Source organism: Lepisosteus oculatus, chromosome 3, assembly GCF_040954835.1.
Source record: "Lepisosteus oculatus isolate fLepOcu1 chromosome 3, fLepOcu1.hap2, whole genome shotgun sequence".
NCBI classification, from domain to species: domain Eukaryota; kingdom Metazoa; phylum Chordata; class Actinopteri; order Semionotiformes; family Lepisosteidae; genus Lepisosteus; species Lepisosteus oculatus.
Window position 1 is genome coordinate 61,840,010 of NC_090698.1, and position 24,289 is coordinate 61,864,298.

The 24,289-nt window shown below is 37.5% G+C and overlaps 1 long non-coding RNA gene across 1 annotated transcript; it reads left to right on the plus strand.

The window, feature by feature from the left end:
* Positions 1-14,533: 14,533 nt before the first annotated feature.
* Positions 14,534-22,450, plus strand: LOC138237735 (uncharacterized). Its single transcript, XR_011189099.1, has 3 exons — positions 14,534-14,586; positions 16,516-16,578; positions 19,791-22,450. It is a non-coding gene; the product is annotated as an uncharacterized lncRNA (long non-coding RNA).
* The last annotated feature ends 1,839 nt before the right edge of the window (positions 22,451-24,289 follow it).

The window sequence follows — 24,289 nt, forward strand, 5'->3', positions numbered from 1 at the left end:
GGGGAGCCAGAGTCTAACTAGACAAGCAATGGACACAAGGCAGGATACTCCCTGGATGGGATATAGTGCGTTTTCACAAGTAAAATATTATAAAACCTGTGAGATGTCAGACTTTCGGCATTAGTACTACTCAAACAGTGTTAGAGAATCCCCAGGATGCGGAGCTGTTTGTCTCTTGCATCAGTTTTTATGTGCACGAAATAGTAAAGACCTTAGCCTGAACATCAGGCACAGAGCTGCTGAATGACCACCTTTTCTTGACACTGTGTTTGAAACAGAATCATGGGTGCCATGTCAAGACATAGACTATACCTTTTGTGAGAGCAGGAGGTACAGTTTTGAGTGCTTAACACCAAGGGGATTTATGATAAACAGGCTTTTATCTCACCATTTCTTCTCTTCTTATCTGTGACCCTTACACTGGTTTTCTCTAATGAACAATAAGAGGTGCGTCAGCATTGAACTGTCTGACTTTACAACCGAATAATAATCTGAAGTCTTTTTGTCTCTGCAGCAACTGTTCACGTAGACAGGTCAGGCAGCCCTTGTTGTGTGTGGAGGGCAATATCTGATAAATCAATAAAGTGTACGGGAAAATGTTTTTCTAGGTCAGTGGTCAAATCTGTGGAAGCCGTTTTTTAAACAAAAGACAGGAGTAGGTGCTGCCTTGAGAGCCTGGCTCACGTTTAAAGTGATAAAAATGCAGCTGACAAGCTGTACAGCTAATTTTGATGGATCTGGAAATGAACCGGCCGTCTGTTTCTTTTGGCGCCTTACAATCTTTGCCAAACTTGGAGCAGCATTTATTTCTTAAAAGTGGGACCTGACACATTGACAGTTTCTGTCAACTAACAGGGGTGAATGCTTGTGCTAGAAAATCTTTACAAAATAACTATTTTTCTTTTTTCCCACTTTAGGTAGAGCGTTTACATTTGTGCAAAGCCCATAATCCCCCAGATGAAGCTTAAACAGGAAAACCAAAAATACCCTATATCTTTTAAGAGGTGAATAATTAGAAAGAGCAGAGTCTGCTAAGGAATTTCCTGAGAGTGTAGGCATTCTACGGTCAGTCATAAATGCAAACAAATATTGCTGTGCCTTGTAATGGAAATTGAAACTGAACAAAAACAGTAAAAAGAAATTCTAAAATTGTAAATGTCCTATGTCCACATTGTCTCTAGATTGAAGTTAGTTTTTATTTCTTTCAGTATTGCAAATGTTAGATGGATTTATAAATGATTTTGATTATCCAAAAAATTGTGTGTGCATAATGCAAACAAGAATGAATGGGAGCATTCCTGAAAATGTCAAACCAGTTTAATTATAAATGCTGTACATGCAAACAGTGTGTTTAGAATGGGCGCTGTTGCTTTAATAACATGACACCTAGTAATAAAATAACTGATTAAATTGAAATGCTCTTTTTATGGTTGTGTTAATAAGAATGACAGTTGATCATATATCCACCAAATCAAGGAAAAAGGCTTACAATTAAGATTGTATGAAACTAAGCGACTACACTTCTATTACAGTACATACTGTAATGAGTCTAGCATCTTAATTAACTACACTGTATTTGGTTTCAGTTTGAAATAATGAGTAACAAAAGTAAGAATCCATCATTTACAGGGTGCAAAGGGTGGCTGTAAAACATCCCTGAATAATATCTGGAAGTAAATTAACAAATGTGTTATTCTTTTTTTATATGACTAATATGACTTTATATGACTAAAGCGAAGGTTGCCAGTTTACAACTGATACATCCCAAGGCTATCATGGTTCTACAGACCATGAAATCCAAGGTTTTCTTCTCTGGTAATCAGTAAAGAAATGTCCATATTAAAGCTACAGGTATGGTCACATTTTAAGAAGATTATATCCAGGCTTCCGGATAGTCTTGAACTTTTAATTTTGAGAAAATCCATTTCAGATTCTACTAATTGCTTTTGCCAAAAATTAGATGGGGAGATTAATGATTTTTCAGATCTACTACAGTATAAAAAATGCAATTTCAGCACAGTTCAAAGTTCACCATAAAACACATCCATGATTTGTTTGTCTCTGCTGAGGTATGTCTTTGTACCTATAGTAACTGAATATACTGTATATAGCACAAAGAACACCTCAGCTGTTCTTAAGATCCATTGACTTCCAGAAATATAAAAATGGTTTATTTCAAGTTTTGGACATAATACCTTTGCCAAATATTGATATGAGCTCCCTGTCAGTTGAGGAATAGTTTTGTTGTGTCTGTTGCTTAGTTAAGAGGATCTGGAAATTCTCAGCTACACAGACAACCTGTCTGTCCTAAAACCAGATGATCTATGCTTGATCCCCACTCACTCACCTCGATATAAAGCTAGATGTGTTTATGTTCCTTTCCAGTGTCTTTTAACGGATCAATACCCTAACAAGTAGGATTCAGTATGTCTTTGGAATGGCTGAAAGATCTCAGTATCTCAAAAAAATATTTATTTGTTGGCTGTGATTGAATGTATTGTACACAATGTAACATTAAAAAGAAAGTAATTGTTGCATAATAATTTTTGCTGATACAAATAGGGACACCTAGCTTTTCTGCCTTTAGAGATCTAAAGTAGGGTCTGCATCCCTGTAAATCGACTGCATGTATATTCTCAGTGATGATCAGTATAGTTCAAAAACATTCGGTCAAGTCTTTTCTTTCCACTAATCCTCACCAATAGCTAGACTTCTGTTGTGAGTCTACACAGGTTAAAGATAACATCTGACCTCCCACTCATACAATTCCCTGTTGACATTGCCTGTTGGCTGGCTTGTTCTATGTTTTTCTTCTTGCACACTTTTAAGTAATGTTAGGTCAATTGTTGCATTCCTCCCTCTGGGGTATCTTTTCCAAAGACATGCATTATTTTCTGTCAAACAGTCTATGTAGCATGATACTCTTAATGCACCACTAAGTTTACCAGTGACATGAAGTCCCTAAGAGAGACGTTTTTTTACAAGCACACACAGACTTTAACTTCTTTAGAATCTGACAAACACAAACTCTGCTACTTATAAAGTGTGATTTTTTTTCCAACAAAAGCTCAGCAAATGTTTCAACTAAAAAATCTGAATCTAACATGAAATGACTCATACTTTCTTATTTTCTGCTCTCTACTCCCTCCTGCGGATAGAAAACCTTATGTAAGAAAGTAGGTGAATACAGGTATGTTTGGGGAGGAGGCTCTGGTTGAATTGGTTTCACTGTTTTTTCTAATGATTCTAAAGACACACTTCATTTCCTAAAATATGAGCTGATCTTTAATCTCTTTTCTGATTCCACAGAATCGGAAAGGACCATTGCAAAGATGGTCTAATTGCTCCAAATAAAACAAAAACAGAACATTCAGGCCATACTGTATCAAGGATAAACATTATTAACATTATAATACAACTTGGGAAATTGATAACACTCTGTATGTAATATACATTTTTAGGAGGGAGGCTCATTCAATATTTGTTACAGATACATGATGGAAGCAGACTGAATTCCAAGATCTTTTTTTTAATGGCTTTGATTGTTGTAGACTCATACTTGTTTGGTTTGAAGAACAATTTCAAATATGATCATTGGAGGGCTTCAGACACACATTGCAAAATTGCTCTGTTGACACCCCAGCTAGGGTTAGGGTCAGCATTCCCATTCTGTGCAGCATTTTAGTTCCCAAGTGAACTGAAAGACAAGTGGTAGTTTGCTCCTATCTTCAACTTTGTTTTCAAAGACTATTGGCTGCTTATATTGTATATTGAACCATTCAGTAGTTGCATTCCAAAACTGAGTCAGATGAAAAGGTGGTTAAAAACCTGTTGTACTGGGTAAAACCCTTTCATTTTGCAATTTCTCATGCATCTAGATGTTCAACATGAGTCAACATGTAATGCTTCTTCCTACACAGGCCTTGAATGCATGCTCATGTAAATATAATTTTTTCAGTATTTTTCAGCAGTTTAAGAAGATACATGATAGAAGCAGATACAATTCCAAGAGGTTTTGTCACAGTCCTGGAGGGCTTCAACGACTGCAAAATTGACACCGTAGTTAGGGTTAGGGTTAGCATTCCCACATTACTTAGACACTTTTACACTCAGTGCTGGATTTTGGTTCCCCAGTTATCCTTAGGATGAGTGATAATTTGCTCCTATCTGCGCTTTTAGTTTTTGGACTGTTTAGCCACATTTTTGGATATTGTCCTTATTCATTGATTTTATCCCAAAACTGAGCCAGATGAAAAGTGTGAAGAATACCTGTTCTAATGGGTAAACTCTCTTCATTGTGTCATTTAAAGTGCAGCTAGAAGTGTAACTGCGGGCAAAATTCTATGGTTCTTGTAACCCTAACCCTAGCCAGGCATTAAAAGCATGCCAATTTATTTACCATTTGACAGCATTTTTCACTTCAATGAAAATTCAATGAAAAAAAGACAGATTATTAAAGAATATACATTTCCAAGAGGTTTTAAAAAACGTTTTAAAAAACCAAAAAGACTCATATTTATTTGGTTTGAGGAAAAAATTCAAATCTGATGATTGGAGATGATTGAGACACCCTGCAGGACTGCACATTTGAAACCCTGGCTAGGGTTAGGGTTAGCATTCCCACATTACTTAGACACTTTTTACATTCTGTGCCGCATTTTAGTTCCCAAGTGAACTTTAGGACAAGTGGTAGTTTGCTACTCTTCAACTTTTTTTTCCTAAAGACTTTGGCTGTTTACACTGTATATTGCAATGTTCAGTAGTTATATTCCAACATTGAGTCAGAAGGAAAGTTGGAAGAAAACCTGTGTTTGTGTAATAATATTTGTGTCTAACCAGCTGCAATCACTGTGCAGGGAGGCAGTCTAGTTGCCAGTTTCCCCAGTCAGACAGCCAAAAATACAGGTAGCAGCTAGCAACAAGATTAATGTGCAGAAAGACATAACTGAAATCCATTCCTTACTGTATATTGTGATATGTTTTGAAACTTGTTAAAATGTTATAAAATCTGATAGCATTGTAAAGCATGAAGTAATTCAAAGCGAAATTTTAATGGTTTTAAGTGACTCCCTTAGCCTAAAACATCTGTGTTTGACTCATTAAAAATAAAGTCTGAATTTTAGCTCTGCTGTGGATCAGCCCCCCACATCATGTATGAAGAAGCATCAGTACAGAGCAAAGCATTATCAGGATTCTACCAGATACAGTAAACGAGTGAAGAAATGGCATTAAGACAGAAGTGGGGGGTTGTAGCGAAGCTGCTGTTGGGAGCACGGGTGAGTCATCAAGCAGCGGAGTCAGTTTTATCAGGAGAGCCACATTCTTCGGTTTCTCACAGGGAAATCATGGAATAGGCTGCACCTGGTAACTTTAGCTTCCTATATAAGTGGTTCCTGAGACAGTAAAGGTTACCTTTCTTCAGAGCCTTTCTGCAAACCCTCAAGTTTACGAATCAGTGAACATAGCGGAATAATACTGATTGCAGCCTCGGTTGTTTTCCTGGCTGGGACGCCGGCAAATAAGAAAATGGTTAATGGCCGCACCTGGCCAACCAGAATCTGGCCTCTCCAGAAGGGAGAGGTTATTGCCACTGCTAAGAAATGGTTACTGGTTATAGAAAGACAAGGTTGCGGTTCATGTGGTGACCCCTGGTCACGCTACTCAATAAAAGGGGGCTCTTCCACAGGGGTGTTCAATTAAAAAAACTATGATGGTAGTATTCTTAACTGATAAATGACTTGCTATAAATAAATAGGGGGTTTCAGATGGCAGAACGTTCTGGCAAAATGAAGATCAATTTCTGAATGCTATAGAGGACTAAACCACTACCCTCAGTCATCTGACCAGTTGAAACAAAACAATCGGTCAGGAAAAAGTTAAAAAAACAATAAACAGAGCCTTCTTGGTAGGTTTAATCTGCTTGTTTGGGACAGAGGGCACATTCTATGTGGAAAAGAGGCCATTAAGCATCTTAGCTGCCCATTAACATTGATTTTGAGAGGCTTTGGAATGAAGTCAGTAGCAGTTAGTAGCTCAATTAATATCTTGGGCTTTTCTTTTGAATTATTTTCACTGCACTGTAAATAAGTACTAGTTTGGATATAATGGCTGCATTTGTGTCTTTTATCCCGGTCTTGTCAATTTCAAACTTCCCATTTTAGCAGACTACTGTATCCTTCAGATTTCCAGTGTCACAGTGTCTATGTTAAAGTGATACTCAAATTAACACTTCTAGTCTCCAATTCTTGTTTAATTTAAAGAAAAATTAAATTTAGAGCAAAAGTTCTTGCTAAAGTAAGAAGGATAACAATATCCTCCAAATAAAGTCAATATAATCAAAAGCTACAGGTAATTCAATTGTAAAATATAATTATAAAGCCAGTAACCTACAGTAATTGCAAAATCCCAAATCAGTGTATTAAAGTTGATGTAAGATAAAGTACATTACAAAATCTAAATATATAAAGTAGCATTTTAATTAGGCACACAACTAATTAAATCACATTTGCCACATTTGCAAAAGAAAATATGCAGTTATGACAAAATGTTTGCAAAGGCCCTTAGTTTGTTCTGTATCCTTGCGTATTTTAGGCCACAAAACCATAAACAGATTCTCATGAAAATCTTGATAACAAATGAAGGTAACGCAATATAAACATATATTCTCTGAAACTGTTTATCAGTCTCTTGTCTCTTGCATTAATGTTTAGCACTACTTCCTTTACAGAACTGCTCCTGTACCTGAAGCCCCTCTCACTAGAATTTCCCACTGCAAAACCTAAATAGAATTTAATTAAACAAGCATCAGCATTTCATTTTAACAATATGAAATATAAATATTGTTTATATTATAAATATTAATTAATATTCATGTATTATACATATACATTTAAATATAGATATTAACTAAATATTAATGTTTAGTTATATAAATATATAAACACATTAATTTTAACAACCTCAACAGCATGTTCTTCACAGTTCAGAGAGACCTACGGGTGCAGCAGCCCAGAAAGCGGTTTGAGAAGCCACCTTTAAAGGTGCTATATAAAATAAAGTTTATTATTATTATTATTATTATTATTATTATTATTATTATTATTATTATTATTATTATTATTAAAAAAAGCAACAGGCCAAGCCAGCCCTTGTTGTTATGTGATGGTTTGAGTCCTTCTACCAATACGAAAGACATAATCGCACAAGTACTGACAACAAAACACTTAGAATAGACCGGTAATATTAATAAATAGAAACATTTAAGCCAATCCTTTGTTGTGTCACTCTTCTTGCCAAATGGAGTTTATTATAAATTAGTTGAAGTAGGTAGCTCCGTCAGCATTCGTATACTGCAAAGGAACAAGTACAGGTTTATTCCATACTGGAAAGAGAAGAAAGGAACACAACACTTTGCGTTTCCTTTCTTCCCTTTTCAGCATGAAATAAACCTGTACTTGTTCCTTTATTATAAATTGTCTTAGGAAAATTGGTTTTTCACTTTTAGATTACCAGAAGTTAACGTATTATCTGAACTTCAGAGTTAAGCCTGCCCCCACTGGCATGGCCTTACACATCCTTAAATACAATTGTAATTTGTTAGGACAGATAAAATTATAGATTGTAAATTTAATGACTGCATACAAAATTTTATAGACTACAGTATTTCGGTTCTGGAACAGAACAAAACTGTGTCAATTTGACCATTTTAGATTTTATTATATGAATTTAAAAGCCTTCACTCTGCTCTATCTAGTTAGAATGATTAATGAACCTATTATTAGTACATTCGTGTAAAACATCATGATACTTATATTTATGTGATTGACATTGTAATACTCAGCCATGTGTTTAAAATTCCCATAGTTCCACAAAAATCCCTGGCTGTGTAGCAACCTCTTATGTCAATTTCAGCTGTGTATTTTTAATAATTAAAAGGCTTGAGAGGTGGCATTAGTATTGAGCCTTTGCAGCCTTGTACTGCTGGGGCCGAGGCTTCAGTTCCAGACATGGGGTTCTGTCTGTGTGGACTTTATATGTTCTTCCTGTGTTTGTGTGGGTTTCCTCTAGGCGTTACATTTACTCCCACACTCCAAAAACATATTAGTAGGTTAATTGGCTTCCTGGGAAATTGGACCTAGGTGTGAGTGTGTGCTTCTCCCTTTGTGTCTGGCTTGCGCTGGACTAGCGTCCCATCCAGGGTGTACCCTGCTTTTTGTCCACTGCTTGACGAGACAGACTCCGGTTCCCTAGTGCCCCTGAATGACCTTGTTCGGAAATGAATGGATGAAAAAATAAAGTTTTGTTCCCGACACAGATTTTGTGCAATTGTTGTCTTTCACAGTACATACAGTAACAGTACAGTATGTGGGTTTTTTCCACAGGTGTTTCTTAGAGTCTGGTCAATTTAATTATATTTACTGTACAGTTGCCCTTGCAGTAACTAACTGCACATACACTTGAGGTTTCATGCACATTCACAATCTAAGTGTGAATGTCATCACAGAGAAGTGACCTTTTAGGACTCGTCATCTCTTCCTCTGGGCCTCAAAATAAATCCAGAGACTGGTCAGAGATTGGCCACCCCCTGCCTCCTTGAAACAAACGCAATGGTTTCTTCGATTCGCAAGTTACTAAAGGAGATTTATCTGCAACTTCAGCATTCTCGTCGCCCCTATTACCAACTCACAAAGAATCCAGAGCAGGCAAAAGTCCAGAGCCGGGTGATCCAATCCAAGAGACATGACAAAGTTAAAAACCAGAGCAGGATCTAGCGGAAAAAGTTAAAAACCGGAGCGGATCTGGCGAAGGGTGAGGTAGATAAAAAGGTTTGATGGGACCAGGCGCTCCTGGTTCAGGACGCCGATAAGAGGCCTACGCCCTCAAGCTGTGGATGTAGGGCACCTTGGTGGTGGGCAGGCCTCCAGGCATCTGTGTTCCAGTGCAGAGCCCGGAACAGAGTGAGTGTCTGGCTTTTAAGGTGGGCTGGAACAGGGAGCAGGTGCACAAAATCAACTAAAATGTGAAAGGGCCGGAGCGCCCTTAACGGGGAGGGACTACAATCATGACATAAACTGTATCTATGTGCCTTCTTCTCCTGTAAACATTCTCCCACAGAACACAATTGCAATGCAGAGGATAGGGAACTACTGGTGGTGAACATAGCTCTCGAAGAGTAGAGAAATCTCCTGGAGGGAGACTCACAGCCCTTCCTGGTGTTCAATGCAACAGAAGAAAGGAAGTGTGATGACAGTGAATTTTTTGTTAAAGAAATTGACTAATTATTTTATGACTGTAGTGGTAATAATGTTTAATGAATTTCTGATGAAAAAAATAGTGTAACTGAAAATTTTGAAAAGGAACAGCACCTCCTGTTAAGGTACTGGACATGAATATAGTTTGGACTTGACCATGGGGGGTTCCTGTAATATTATCTTCAAACCTTGAAGAGTATGATAGTTTGAGACATATTCCTTCATTGATTAAGTTGGAGGATAAAAGGGTTTACTTTTTATAATGTTTAGCCCATATGTTTTGAGATGTACTGTATAGAGCCCTGGCATGTACTGTAAAAACATGTTTGTGGGAAATGTAAAGGGTTAAGCCATTTGGACTGTGGGAAGAAGAGTAATTTTTAGGGAAAGTCTTCTCGTTCGTTTACACTATACACAGTCTTTTGCCAACTGTCTACAAGCTAGTGGTAAGGTTGTCTTAGGGGTGAACAGAGGGGGTATAGAGATAAAAAACTTCAGGGAAATTATTCTGTGGCAGTTCAAGACACAGTTGTGTCTTATGATATGTGTGTGGAGTTGTCCTATTCAAATTTCCCTCCAACTGAACTGTTTAGGTGATTGGTGTTCTAAAAACCCCTAAGCAAGCTGTGGGGAGTGACCTCAAGGGGATGAGACACAAGTTAAGTGATCTAAGGAGTTAACATATTACAGCTCTGCTCATGGATCTAGTGAAATGAGACTTCAGTTTCTCCTGGCTGCAATTTCTGTTTTGGAGGAGAGAATGTTGCATGTCTAACCATTGAGAGAAGAATAAGAGTCTTGGGAGTTCCTCCAATCAGACTCAGTGAGATTGGGTATTTGCCTGAGCCTTTAATTCTTGAGAAAGAAAGGGAGAAGAGGGTAAGGTGGGTTTAAGTTAATGGATTCCCATTTCCATGCACATGGTTGTGTACTATTTTGGCTTTTTTGAAGGAAACCTTTAGAGGTCACAAAATGTGTTTGATTTTTATCGTTTTTATTTTTATTTTATTTTTTTATCATGATTTTTATTTAAGAGTTTTATCATTTAGACAGATACTCTATATTCTATTAGGAATGTTAAAAAACTAAGTTCACAGAGACTGTTTGAGGGCAGGTCTCAAAAGTGTGAAGATTGGAAGGCTGGTCTAGTGAGTTTTGAGGTTTTGAGCTTTGGCAGGGACATGCTGTCCTCTGAGACCATAGTGAGATCTGTTTCTAAGTGGGATGTACTGTGTGTCAGTATTTAGATGACTACTGCACATCTCACAATAAGATGTTCTAGCTGTTTATGTTGTGACTGAAGGGCACTCACTTGGCTTTACTATCTGAAAAGACTGTGCCTAACTGAAGATTTGAATAAAAGTAAGGTTATAAATGAGAGGCCATTCAGCTCTTTGATTCAGAAGAGCTTATTAAAGGGTGGAACGGTGGCACTGTGGCTAGAGATCTGTGGCTGGAAGGTTGCTGGTTCAAATCCCACAGCTGGCAGAGGACTCCTACTCCATTGGGCCCCTGAGCAAGGCCCTTAACCCCAGCTGCTCCAGGGGTGCTATCTAAATGGCTGACCCTGTGCTCTGACCTCAAGCTTCTCTCATGGAGAGTAAGTCCAAGCAAAAAGATAAATTCCTAATGCAAAAAATTGTATATGGCTAATAAAGTGATCTTATCTTATTATCTTCTTGTCTTAGGCTACATACAGTATATAGTTAGAAAATGATAAAAAAATGTAAAATGTATTTATACTTTTTTCTTACTTTCTTAATTGAATATTTTATCTGCACCTTCAAAAAACGCACTAAGGCCTTCAGTCCAGGGGTTATTTCATAAACCTTTAAACACAAAAAAATAAGGAAAACTAATACCACTTCTGAATTTATAAGAATAAAACAATAAAACATTTGTTTTTAGGTTATTTGGATGTCTCATTCTCCTTATATTTTTTTAAAATTAACATAAAGTAACCAAGAGTGAGAAGTCAACAAATGTGGAATTATTCAAATGTTTAAGCTTAGGATCTATTGTAAACAGAAGATAAAATAATTGATAAAAAGATATCAAAGATAAAAGACAAATATAAAACTCAGAAGTAGAGTCAAAGCTGTGCAAGGTGGCAAGGGATACAATAAATGTTTGTAACTTATAGCTGGATGTACTGTACCTCATTTCTGGTTGAAGAAATCTTGTCATAAAAATTAAACTACCTCTTCCGACACAGGGTTATGAGGTGTAAATCATGTGCTTGTTGCTTCTTGAAAGAAAACAAAGCAAACGTGTTAGGTAGTGCTAATGAAAGATCCAAAATAGAAAACAAAATTACTGATCTCTGTTGGCAGCCTCCTTAATAACAGCAGCCTGCCACTTTTACGCAAAGCAGCAAAAATAGACCTGCCTACTTGCTTTCTTGCTTTAGCTCCAACGTCAACTGTGTCATGACAACGCATGGTAAAAATGCTCTAATATAGGCTTTCACTACCATTAAACTATCATTAAATGACATTAAAGAGAATACTTATTTAGTGATGCATATTCAATATGCTTTGTCCACATTTGTTTTAAAGACTTATACGATAGACAGACAAAACAATGTTTTTTTTTCATACACAAGGTTTAAATTATTGAAAAAAAAAAACGTTTTATTATGTTTCAGACCAAAGTTCGTCTTCTGCTCTTAAGAAAAAGACATCATTTAAAATTCTGTTTCATATGAATTTACGATTCCCCAAAAACATTCTTTCTTAATAGCTGAAGGCAGATTTTTGTCTGAAATAGTGTGAAACAGATTATTTTTTAATCTTTTAAACCTTGTGTACGGCATAAAAAACTTTGACCTATTCATAGTTTATGCTTCATTCCACTTGTATTTTATTTTGTATTTTTTAATTATAATTATATATAAAATATAATATTTTAATTTCCTTTTCTCGCTTTCTGTCAATCTCTTCTTCCCTGTTTTAAATAGCAAAATTTCCCTGGCCTTTAGAAAATAATAGCCTGTAAGTTACCATGGTAACATGTACTAGAAGTCAGTACTGTACCTTCCACGTAATTGTGAGAGATCTGTTGAAAACAGGTTTTATTTTATTTTGTGCTTGTGGATAGAAGACCCTCTACTTTAAAGACTATTATTAATGGCCATCTGTTGAAAAGGGAGTGCAGCTGTAGTAAGAGGGTGTTTATTTTTCCTTTTTTCCCTGAAAGCTGTGCGGATGTGTTCAGAATGTTAATAAGTGTTTACCAATTGAAGCACACTAGTGGAACACCTACTTTTCTGAACCAATGACATGTTGCCATTAGGGAGAATTTGAAAGGAGGCAGTGTTCTCTGTTTTCAGTAATGTGAAGTCTGAAATCTTGGTAAGAGTCTCATAGTAACTTTTAAAAGATGTTCCGTGGATTTTTTTCCACCAGAAACATATTTGATCATGACCTCTGAGCCTCGGACCTCTTGTAAAGATAAGATAAAATAATTAACAGAAAAAAGACAGTCCCAGCCTATATATTACTTCAGACATGTGAGATTTACTTGGGATGTAGAGTTGTAGTGACCAATGGTTCATGGTTCTAATTCAATGAGCAACTGGACTTTTTCAAGGACAATTGGGCAAGATCAAAAGCTAGACAGTGAAAAGAGAATGTTTCTGACCTCCCTTGTCTTCTGCATTCTTTTGTTTTCATCTAAGTGTACATTTGTCACTTTCTAGGACATTAAGAAAAAACTGACATTGCTAGAAGCATCATTGAATTGGAACACCTTCTAAATGTTGTTTTTTTATTGTGCACATAGCCCCAGTCTACTAGTCTTTTTCTGGTAGAGTAGGAAATTGAACAGTCTTTAAGCATAACTCCCTCCGTCTTAAAATATAATTTGTAATAGTTCTCTACTCTGTGTAAAAGTACTCATATAAGTTGGATCATTGAAAAAATTATCTTCCTTTTGTACCTTTTGAAACAATTGTCACAAAATGACAAGATCCCCCAAACATTTTTAGTTTATTATTTTAATATTATTTAAATTTCGGGCCTTTGGCACTGTTCAGCCATGTCTTTAGACATCCCCATATTAACATCACGTTTGCAAAGTAGTTTAAGATGAAAAGGTGAGTTATAAAATAATGAATGATTTCTGCATTGAGTCATTAAAATATGATTTGGTTCCATTGTTTATACAAGCCATGAAATGAAAGGAATTAAACATTGTCTATAATAATTAACAGCTCAAAGGCAGACATTGGCAAGTCTTTAAACTACCTTGCCATTACATGTTCCATGTTCCACAGGCAACAGGGTCAAAAGGTAAGGGCATTTTCTTCTTAAATAGCAAAGCCATAATAGATTTAATGTTCATGACATGAATATTGCTGAACTTATGTCCCCTGTTTCATATACCACAAACCTCTTTTTTTAGTATGGGGTAATGGTTTACGATTCAATGACTCACATGGTACAGATGCCAGGAATATTAAGCTAAGTCAAATGAATTAGCTTAACTGCGAGACAAGGGAATGTTTTCAAATCCAGAATAATTTTGTTAAAGCTCATCGTGGTCTTCTGGGTGGAAGTATTTTTAAGAGCAGCCTTCATAAATTTTAGGATGTGAAGTGCGTGCCTGTTTTTCTGCTGGGTTAAAGGGGACCTGCTAGTCTTCCTAATGCATGTTTCAAATGGTAAATGACTGCAAAACATTTCTTGCCAGTTGTTATTCTGTAGTCACATATTTCTTTACTTATGAACCTAATCTAAAAATGCATTTGGAAAGTTGATATCTTTGCAATTTTTTAGTTGATAATTTCCTCTCTAAAACTCCAAGTTAAAAAAGTAGATTTAGTTCAACATAATACACAAAACGGCTATGAACAAACTTGCTTATAGAAATTCTCTTGCACACAAATAGTGCCCGGGTCTCATTTTATATTGTATATTGTCTAGAAATTCCTACTATGACTTCTGATTGCTAACCTCAGACAAGTAGTATACAAAAAAATGAGTATTGAAATAAATTAAACTAATGGAAAGAATCTCACCTCTCATATAAAGATGTAATAAATCTAATACAATTATGTGTTGATGTACAGTTGAGTACTGTGATAAGCTTGCAAGCAGCTTCCACACATGCAGAATGATTCTAAAGTATAGATGGTCATGCCTTCAATGCTGATACTGACGCTTCTTTAAAGAGGCGCACTGAATGAGGACCTCCAATAAATTAACAGCAAATTAATCAAATGAGTAAAATGAGCTGAATGACCTCCAATCATTTTTAACCTTACTCAAGGTGCTGGGTTCCCTGCCAGATATTCTCCCATCTGGACCAGTCAAGAGCCATAATCTCCCAGGAGGTAATATAAATGTTGCATTTTTTCCATAGTTGCGTTGTAATGGTCCTTCTGACCTCCTCTGATGCAACTGCCTTAGTTAAAAATAACCTTGGAGTCTAGAGTGAAAATGACCAAATGCCTTTGCAAGTCTGGTCCATTCACTTTTTTATATATATTTCAGACAGAAGTACCTATATCTTATTCAATTTTAAAATTACAGATATTTTGGTGAATATAAAACAATATCGTAAATATAATTTATTACAGTTTTAGAAAAATGAAAAATACCAGTAATCTAACATCAACTCATATAATGGGCCATGGTACATTGCAAAGAAATGAGTGGCATGTGTTGATATTCAAGTAGAGTGAATACAGAAATGTACTACATGACAATGCTTAAAGAGCAAAGTGATGGATGAATGGCCAGACTGTTAACTGACTGTGAGCTGAGGTTTCTCAGAATTAAATGTTTGTATTTGCCAAACAGAAAGAGTGGACTAGTAAATGTCCATCATGTTTTCAGGTACTGTGCCTTGGTTTACTGATGACTATGTAAAGTTGAAATGCAAGAACAAAGGTCACTAGCAGAGTACAGCAGGGTTTTTCCACCTGACCTGATGTTTTTGTATCGGAATGTGATCTGTTTTGGGGACATTTGAAGCTAGCACCACTAGTTACTAACCCACTGTATGTACAGTAGCATGTTTTTTTGTATTTGTACAAAACGTGTATCTTAGGCCCCAAAAGCTATGATTTGATAATAAAGGTTAATTTGGAAGAGACTGAATCTATACATTTAATCTTACGTAGCACAAGAATATTCACCACAGAGCCTACACCTATCCAATCCATGATAGAAATCTGGCCCAAATAGCACCTTAATTATTTGATTGCCATTTTGCAGACTGGAACACAAGACCACATGTTGAATAGTCCTGATGTAGCATATTCATGACAAATAGTTAAGTGATTCATTCCTGAAATAATGAAAGGGATCACCTTGTGCAAGAATAGTTGATGAGTAAGAGGAACAATAATCCAGCATCTGTCTCCTTATTAAGAATTTGTAACCCTAACAAATTGTAAATCCACATTATACAGTATTTATCAACTAGTGTTATGATTTACTGATAACTCTTCTAATGAAGGTTCTCAATCCCCTGCTCCCACTTAAAGGGTAATTGCCTCAGTTAATTATCAGTTCCGGGATACTTAAACCCTACCCTGCCCACTGTCAGCTGCTCTGTCATTGAGCTTACTACTTGTGAATGAAAGTGCTTCTTGTACTAACCAGCCTGCCAGTACAGCTCAGTTCCTTGCCTGAATCAGTGTTACACCTGTCTGCCCGCTAGCTGCACCCTGTATACCCTGTTCTGTCCTGTCCGGCGGTGTTTGTGCCTAACTGCACCGTCCGCCTCCGGTCTGCCTGTCCAGCTCATCCCCTTCGCTGCTAGTCATCCTAGCACATCTCTCGCTCTTGCCTGCCAGCCTGCCTTCACCAGAACTAGCAAGTGCATTCCTTAGCCTGTCAAACTTGCACAGCTTTCTCCAAGAAAGAAATCCAAGAAAATCTTTATTTTAGTTTCAAAAAGAAGCCGTCAGTCATACACACTAAGAAAGAAACACACCTTGAATTTTACATGAATCCTTAAGTAAAAGTATATACTGTAGTTACAGTATTCCAATTTTGATTGCATGAGGTCATTTAAACTGAATATATATACAGTATATATAAATATGGTATACAATTCAGGGCTTCGCATCCCTGTGCTTTTTTATATAGTGACACCTTGTGGGTTGAATGTAGACCAAATTTCATTATATGACTGGGTATTCGTATTTAAACATATAAATATGCTATTGTTCAAATGCATGTTTTTTTTTAAACATTACCCATGGTAATGTGGATGTTAGTGTTGCTACCTGACAAAAATTTTTTTTTGTCAGGTTGGAACATTAGCCTATAGCCCGTTGCTGCTTTCTTTATCGTGCGACATTCTCCTCAATATGGTAAGTACTTGTCACGGACATCCAAAGGGACTAACCGTGGGGAGCAGGAGAGCAGAAAAAGACCCATATGCATAGCGGCGAGATGGGAAAAAGGCCCGGGCTCATTAGTGCAAAGAGTTCAGGAATGCCGTATAGAATCCTATGCCCTCAGGGAGCGGACGTTGGGCGCCCTGGTGCTAGGCGGGTCTCAGGACATCAGAACATCAATGCTGAGCCAGGACAGAGTGCAAGACCCGGAAATATATAGCCCAAGGGAAAGAGAGGGACAGGAAGGACAGCAGACCGGAAACTAGGGACAGGACAGAGAAGGAGCGCCCTCTGGCTGCAGAGGGCGTGACAGTACCCCCCCCTTCATGGGCGGCTCCCGACGCCCATACAAATAAATAAGCTGCACAGCACTGGGGGGAGGAAAAACCTCATTTAACTGAAAGGAAACCACCGGGAATCCACGGCTGAGAGCTACCCCTTCCTCCGGGGTATAAACCTTTATTGGGTGGAGGAAGGGGGGGTAGAGAAGAGCTCCGGAGACTTAAAACAAAAAAGTACACAAGCACAAACCCAACAGACAAAAACCTGGGAAAGACCAGGGAGACAAACCACACAAGACAGATAGGAACCAAAGCTCCGAGACACAGAGAGCAAGGGGGACCAAAAAAGAGGGGAAACCAGGAAGAAAAAACATCAAAACAAAAGGCAAAAAAAAACACAAAAACCCCGGGGAAAAATACCACAGACTGGGCAAATGGCACGTTCACATTCTAACGCTGATATCGGAGTGGACAACCTGTGGAAAGCCAGACCGAAGTCCGCTCACAGACACAGATGCCCGGAGTGATATCCAGCGAAAAGAATGGAGGAACGGCAAATGGGCACGTTCATATCCTAATGCTGATATCGGAGTGGACAACCTGAGGAAAGCCAGACCGAAGTCCGCTCACAGACACAGATGCCCGGAGTGATATCCAGTGAAAAGAATGGAGGAACGGCAGAAAGCTTACCATTCTATCACTGATATCGGAGAGAGCAAGACCAGGAAGAGCCAGGCACGAGAACCCGCTCCAGACACAGAAGCTCGGAGTGATATCCAGTAATAAGAATAGGCAAGCCAGCTCAACATTCAATCACTGATATCGGAGTGATCTACCCGAGGAAAGCCAGGTACAGGACCCGCTCACAGGCACGGAAGATCGGAGTGATATCCAGTGATTAGAATAGAGGAACTGAAAAAAAAAAAACAGCCCAGAGAACAAGAAAAAAAAACTGCGGCAAGACCAAAAAAAAAGCGCCGCTCGCGGGGTCAGTAGGTGGCTCAGCATTCTGTCACGGACGTCCAAAGGGACTAACCGTGGGGAGCAGGAGAGCAGAAAAAGACCCATATGCGTAGCGGCGAGACGGGAAAAAGGCCCGGGCTCATTAGTGCAAAGAGTTCAGGAATGCCGTATAGAAACCTATGCCCTCAGGGAGCGGACGTGGGGCGCCCTGGTGCTAGGCGGGTCTCAGGACATCCGGACATCAATGCTGAGCCAGGACAGAGTGCAAGACCCGGAAATATATAGCCCAAGGGAAGAGAGGGACAGGAAGGACAGCAGACCGGAAACTAGGGACAGGACAGAGAAGGAGCGCCCTCTGGCTGCAGAAGGCGTGACAGTACTAAGAGGAAAGGAACAAGTACAAATGGGAAAAGCAAGTCCAGAACAGCCTGATTTGCAGGTAAAAATCGAAATTTTGAGCAAGTTAAGAGATGGGATGATGGTGACCACTTGGTTTACATGTTTCTGCAGACTAAAACATCCCTCCTGAAATTGGAACTTTGATTCAGTGATTATAATATGAAGAAGCTATTTCCTCAGTCTAAAAATAGATAGAGTCTCTTGGTTAACAAGAACATACCAAAGGTTACAAAGCTGCAAGGCCATTCAGCCTGTCTTAACCAATAGTTTGCTCATAGCTAATTGATTTGAAGATCTCATCCAGTCGTTTCTTGAAAGAAGACAGACTGTTTCAACAGCATTGCAAGGCATCTTGTTCCAGACCTTGTTTTAAAATACAGCAACTCATAAATTATGTTTAATTCCTTTAGTATTGTTTCTTTTTTTGTGTTACACTACTCAGTTGGGGGAATTCACAAAGCACAATTAGTGTGATGTACTGGAAGGCTATAAAACTGTCACAACTGGACATCTGTCACCCCTCCACATAATCATTAGAGTAAAATCCTGTTCCTAGTAAGTAAATTCTTTTAGAGCAATTTGAAATAGAAAGTAATTTTAAATGTAAAGCTTTCAGACTTCAATGAAGAATTGATGGACCAGTCATTATTATATTGTTTTGTATGTTGTCCTTATGTTTTTAAGAATTTGTTTTGAAAAATCATGATCAATTTCATTATAGATCAATGTATGAAGTGTATTTTAATGTTCTCCTACATTTGCTTTCACTGGATTCAGAAATGAATGTTAAAAAAAATTCTCAGTATAGCCTTTAGTGTTTAAATTGAAATTCTAAAAAAATGAAAGTGAAATGTCTTTAAATTTCTATCAATCAATAATCCAATCAATAAATAACAACAGGGAGTAATTAGATTTCTGTATCTGCAGCTTATTGTATCGTCGTATGTCTGGAAATCGCCCACTTTTGAGTTTCAGCCATTTATTAACTGGAATCCATTTTCTCATTTTGTAAAGAGTAACAGCATATACAGTATAATGCTATATACTGTACAGTATAGTGATGCCTTTTTTGTTCTTTTTACACCAAAAGGAATATTGTACAGAACAGAAACAGCTATCTTGTTCTTGTGTTTCATTATTTTTCTCTCTAGGATCAATTGAATTTACATTTCCCCCTTAAAATCTTACAGTATATCCATAAAAACATGTATTATCCTTATGCTTTAGGTTTCTGTGTTCATTACTTTGAAAGAGATCTGAAAAGCAAGTAAGAATGTTGTAATATTACAGTATTGTATCTAAACTTTAATAATTCAGATATTACAGCCATTGTTGTTTTTTAAACATTATAATAATGATTTGTGTTGGTTCCTGTCACAGGGTTTGGTGGGTATGCTTTGAAGAATATATAGCAAATCTGGATATACCTCACATTTTACAGCTTTAATCTCAATTGTCAAGCAGAAATAAAGTTTGCTGATTATTATGAAGGGGTCACCTGGCAATTAAGAGAACATTTAAACACATTTCCTTTTCTTATAGACTCGTATATTGAGGTCTGAGGAAGAAGAGGTGGTCAGAAATGTCCTTGTCTGATGAACTTGCCGAGCAATGAAACAGAAGAGCTCAAAGGAAACCAGGTCGCTGCTGGACGTGGTGTAGGTGGACCACTAGGTGGCACCGTCTCAGGAACAGAATTTCCAATTCACTGCCTCAGGGGACACTGTTCTGTTGGAGATGCTGTCCTCTTTCGGATTAGTTGTTAATCTGAGGTCCTGACTACTTGGCTTTTAAAGACTGTGTTGCACTGTTTGTAAGAGTAGTGGTGCTAATCTGCCCTGGCTAAATTCAGCTCACAGTTTATGTAATCCAGGTTTGTCCTGTACTTCCTTGGTAGATGAAATGGGTTCCCTCTTGGACATTATGTAAAGTACTTTGGGACCCTTTGGGATAATGGTACCACATAATTGCATTTAAATATTATTTATTATTTTTTAACAGATTTATTAAACAAAGATTTATAGGAGCCATTATCCTACCATTCACCTGTTTAATAGAAGTCAGACTTTCTTAGCTGTAATGACTGCTCAAACAGCTGTTGCCTAGACTGCTCTTGAACGCTCTCTACATGCCTTGCTTTCTCTCTTTCTGATCCTGCTTCTTATCCTGTTCTCTGTTCTTTGAGCTACTGTTGGTCTATTTTGCCATCCTTTTCAGTAGCCCTGTCACTTGGTTGAAAATTGTTTTCCACCACAGACGTCTCTGATCTTAGATCCAGCAGACCTCATGATTAATGCTACTACTTTATGCTTGAGATTGGAGCTCTTCTTCGTAGTGGGACTGATATCAGGTAGTACACGTTAGGAAAAGCAGAAGCATTTAATTATTTGAAGTAAAAAAAATCTGTACCCCTTATCCACAGTTTGGTAATTGGGGAATTGGGATTACTGTATATACGGCTATTTAAAAGTATTTGCACGCAATAACCTAATAACCTTGTATACCTCATGAGGAATGTCTGATAAATCATTCTGATAACATAGCTGTATACATCAGGTATTCAATTAAAGATGTAATGACATGCTGAAATCAAATCAATTTCAAATCAAATCATTTCATTTAAACCGGAATCACACAACCTTTTACCAAAAAAGGCCACAAAGATCATATAAATATACACTAATTGCTTATAACATTTTATTCACCCAAATCATCTGACCCTAATTTAGCCTTTGTCATAATCATAATATTTCTGTCAATCATATCATAATATTTTTCTGTTTAATGCTAATCTCATTCCAGGTGTAAACTTCAGCTGTACTGAAAGATGTGAATGTCATTTTGCCATTCAAATGGAAGTCTGGGTGATCACAAACGGCTCAGAAATGCCATATACAGTGGACTCCGGGATTATTGGCACCCCTTGATAAATATGAACAAAAAATAAGTATAAAACAAATAATAAATTCATTAAGCACTGAAATATATTTCCAACATAAGAAATTAATTATCTTGAATTAATGATAAAAGGGAATCAACCAAGACAAAAAACTGTTACATTATAAATTATTTTCCCCCAAATTTAAGAAACACAATTATGGGCACCCCTGTTTTTAGTATTTGGAGGAGCCTCCCTTGGCAAGGATAACGGCAGTAAGTCTTTTCCTGTAATACTTTATCAGGTTGTTGAACACACTGGGAGGGATCCTAGACCATTTCTCCAAGCAGAACCTTTCCAGATCCTTGAAGTTTTGTACTGTAGTTGTGCGTTTATGGACTGCCCTCTTCAGCTCAGGCCACAGGTTTTCAGTAGGGCTCAAGTCAGGGGACTGAGACGGCCATGGCAAAACACTGATTTTCTTTTCTGTCAACCAATTCTTTTTTTATTTTGAAGTGTGTTTTGGATCATTGTCATGTTGAAAGATCCATCTTCGGCCAAGACACAGCCTCCTGGCAGGGGCAACCAGGTTTGTGGCCAAAATCCTGGTACTTTTGAGAATTCATGATGCCATCGATCTTAACAAGGGCTCCAGGACCATTGGCAGCAAATTAACCCTAGAGCATCAAAGATCCCCCACCATATTTGACAGTAGGTATGATACTCTTTTCGCTATATGTATCCCTCTCCTTACGCCAAATATACCTGTGATGTTTGTGGCCAAAAGGTTCACTCCCAGTCCAAGTGCCAATAGCGTTGGGCAAACTCCAGGTGCTTCAATTTGTTCCTCCGCAACAGCAGGGGCTTTCTTCTGGAAACCTTTGTTGGGGTGCCAGAAGAATACCTTGTTGGCATGGAGGTGTTGTCTAATAGTCGTTTTAGAGATGAGATGTCCCTACGATGAAACCAATCCTTGTATTTCTTTAACTGAACCCTTTGGATTTTTCTTTGCCACCCTCACCATCCTTCTCACTGTGCCTGGGCATGAGATAGGCTTCCTGGCTTTATCGTTCCAGTGGTGTTGAATTTTTTAATTATAGCTCTGACATTATATTGGTATTTTTAAGGCTTTACTTTTTTTGTACCCATTTGGTTTGTGAAGATCAGCAATGGTTTGCCTCATTTCTGTTGTTAGTTCTTTGACCTTTCCCCAAGCTGATGGATGACAAAAGATTTTTCTGTGCGTGTTTCGTCATTGTAATACCCTAGGGAAACAGGAAGTTACTACAGTACACACATTAGTTCCTTAAGACAAAATTGAACTCAGACAAGATAAATATATTATTTTTTCAGATGTGTTTGATTGTATTTGAAGGGATCTTGAAGGGTGCCTATAATTTTGGTTTTCAGGTAATACAGCATTACTTGTTTACAGTTAAATGTTGAAATGAAAAAAATGTTTTAGAAAAAAAAGACAACAATTCACATAACATCATAATTAAAAATCCGTCATTACCCACAGTATGTGGTTTGTTTTATAATTACTTTTTTCTTCATGTTTATCAAGAGGTACCAATAATTCCAGAGACCACTGAATCAACTGAAATAACACTTATTTATGCAGGAATCGTGATAAAAGGGTATGTGCTGTCCTACTAGGATGTTGTTTTGTAGTCTTTCCTTTGATCAGAAATTCCTGAGACCTGGCTTGTCTACTTTTACAAGATGTAGTGATTAGTACTGGAAAAAACAAAGCAGACTGCAGAAAAAGCCAAGAGTATTAGTGACCCACAATCATGAAGCCCTCACTCTTGAATAATTTCCTGTTGACTCCACAGATGCATGGTTAAAAACTTTGAAGGGATGAACTTCTCAGGAGCCGCTTCACAAAAGGAAGCTGAATACAGCTGCGGGTTATTTGAGCAATCAACACCAAATACAACTAACGGAAACATTTTACACATGGCTTAACATGCACAGAGGGTTAGGTAATCATGATTAAATCGTCAGTCTAATAAGTCAATCGCTTTCTGCCCAGTTTCATATAAACTGAAATAAGGAAACAAAGATAATAGTTGTATCGAAAGGTCTACAGTATATTGAGTAAACATTCCTTTGCAGCACAATGGATATAAAGACCTTTGCAATAGAAAAAAAATACAGTTATGCAAACTTTATATAAAGCATCTTACAAAAGTATTCAGACCCTTCCTATGATTTACCATTTTGTGAAATTACAAAATGATGCATATACGTATTTTAAAACGTAGTATTTCTTAAACCCGAGTGCTTATACTGAAGACTTCCAAGTGTAAGATATGTTACAGTAAATGTTTGCAAAAACTAAAGAAAAAAAATGTTAATTGAATATAAGCGTGGAAGTGTTCAGACCTGTGAAGCTGTTATAGCTGCCTTTTGGGTAAGTTTCTCCCAACTTTCTGCACTGGCTAATTGCACTTTTTACTTTCTTCTTGGCAGATTTTCTCGAGCTTCCTCAAGTTGCTTGGAGATTTCAAGTTTTCTCAAAGATTCTCAGTAGGATTGAGAACCTTGAGGACTGAAGGCTTTGAATTGGCCTCTCAAGGACATCCACTTTCTTTCTGAAGCTACTCCTCTGTAGTTCTGGCCTTGTGCTTTGGACGAGTGTCCTGCTGGAAGGTGAACTTTTGTCCCAGTTTTAGGTCTGAAGCAGATTTTCTTTAGTCTTAAAAGTTTTACAATTTTAAACACTTTGCAACATGAAAATAATGCTGCCACCATCATGCTTGACATTAGGATGGTTTTGACTGAGTGAGGTATTATGTTGGGGTTGTGTCAGGTGTACAGTAAGACTTTGTATTTAGACCACAAATGTCCAATTGCTTGTCATGACTGCAAGCTTTAAAGCTATAAAATATGAAAACTGTGCAAGGGTCTGATACTCTTCTAAGGCATCACATACAGTATATCCCTACATACATACAGTAAATCATTAACCTCAAGATGGGTCAGATGTCCTCTTCTTGTTTGTGCCCCTTCTTACAGTATGTTGTTTTTTATAACATTGTTAATTCAACTATAAACTATGTATTAATTTTCAAATTATTTTTAAATGTAAGCTATTCATTCAGTTAAACCAGGGGTCTCAAACACGCGGTCTACAACAACTCACATGGACTAACAA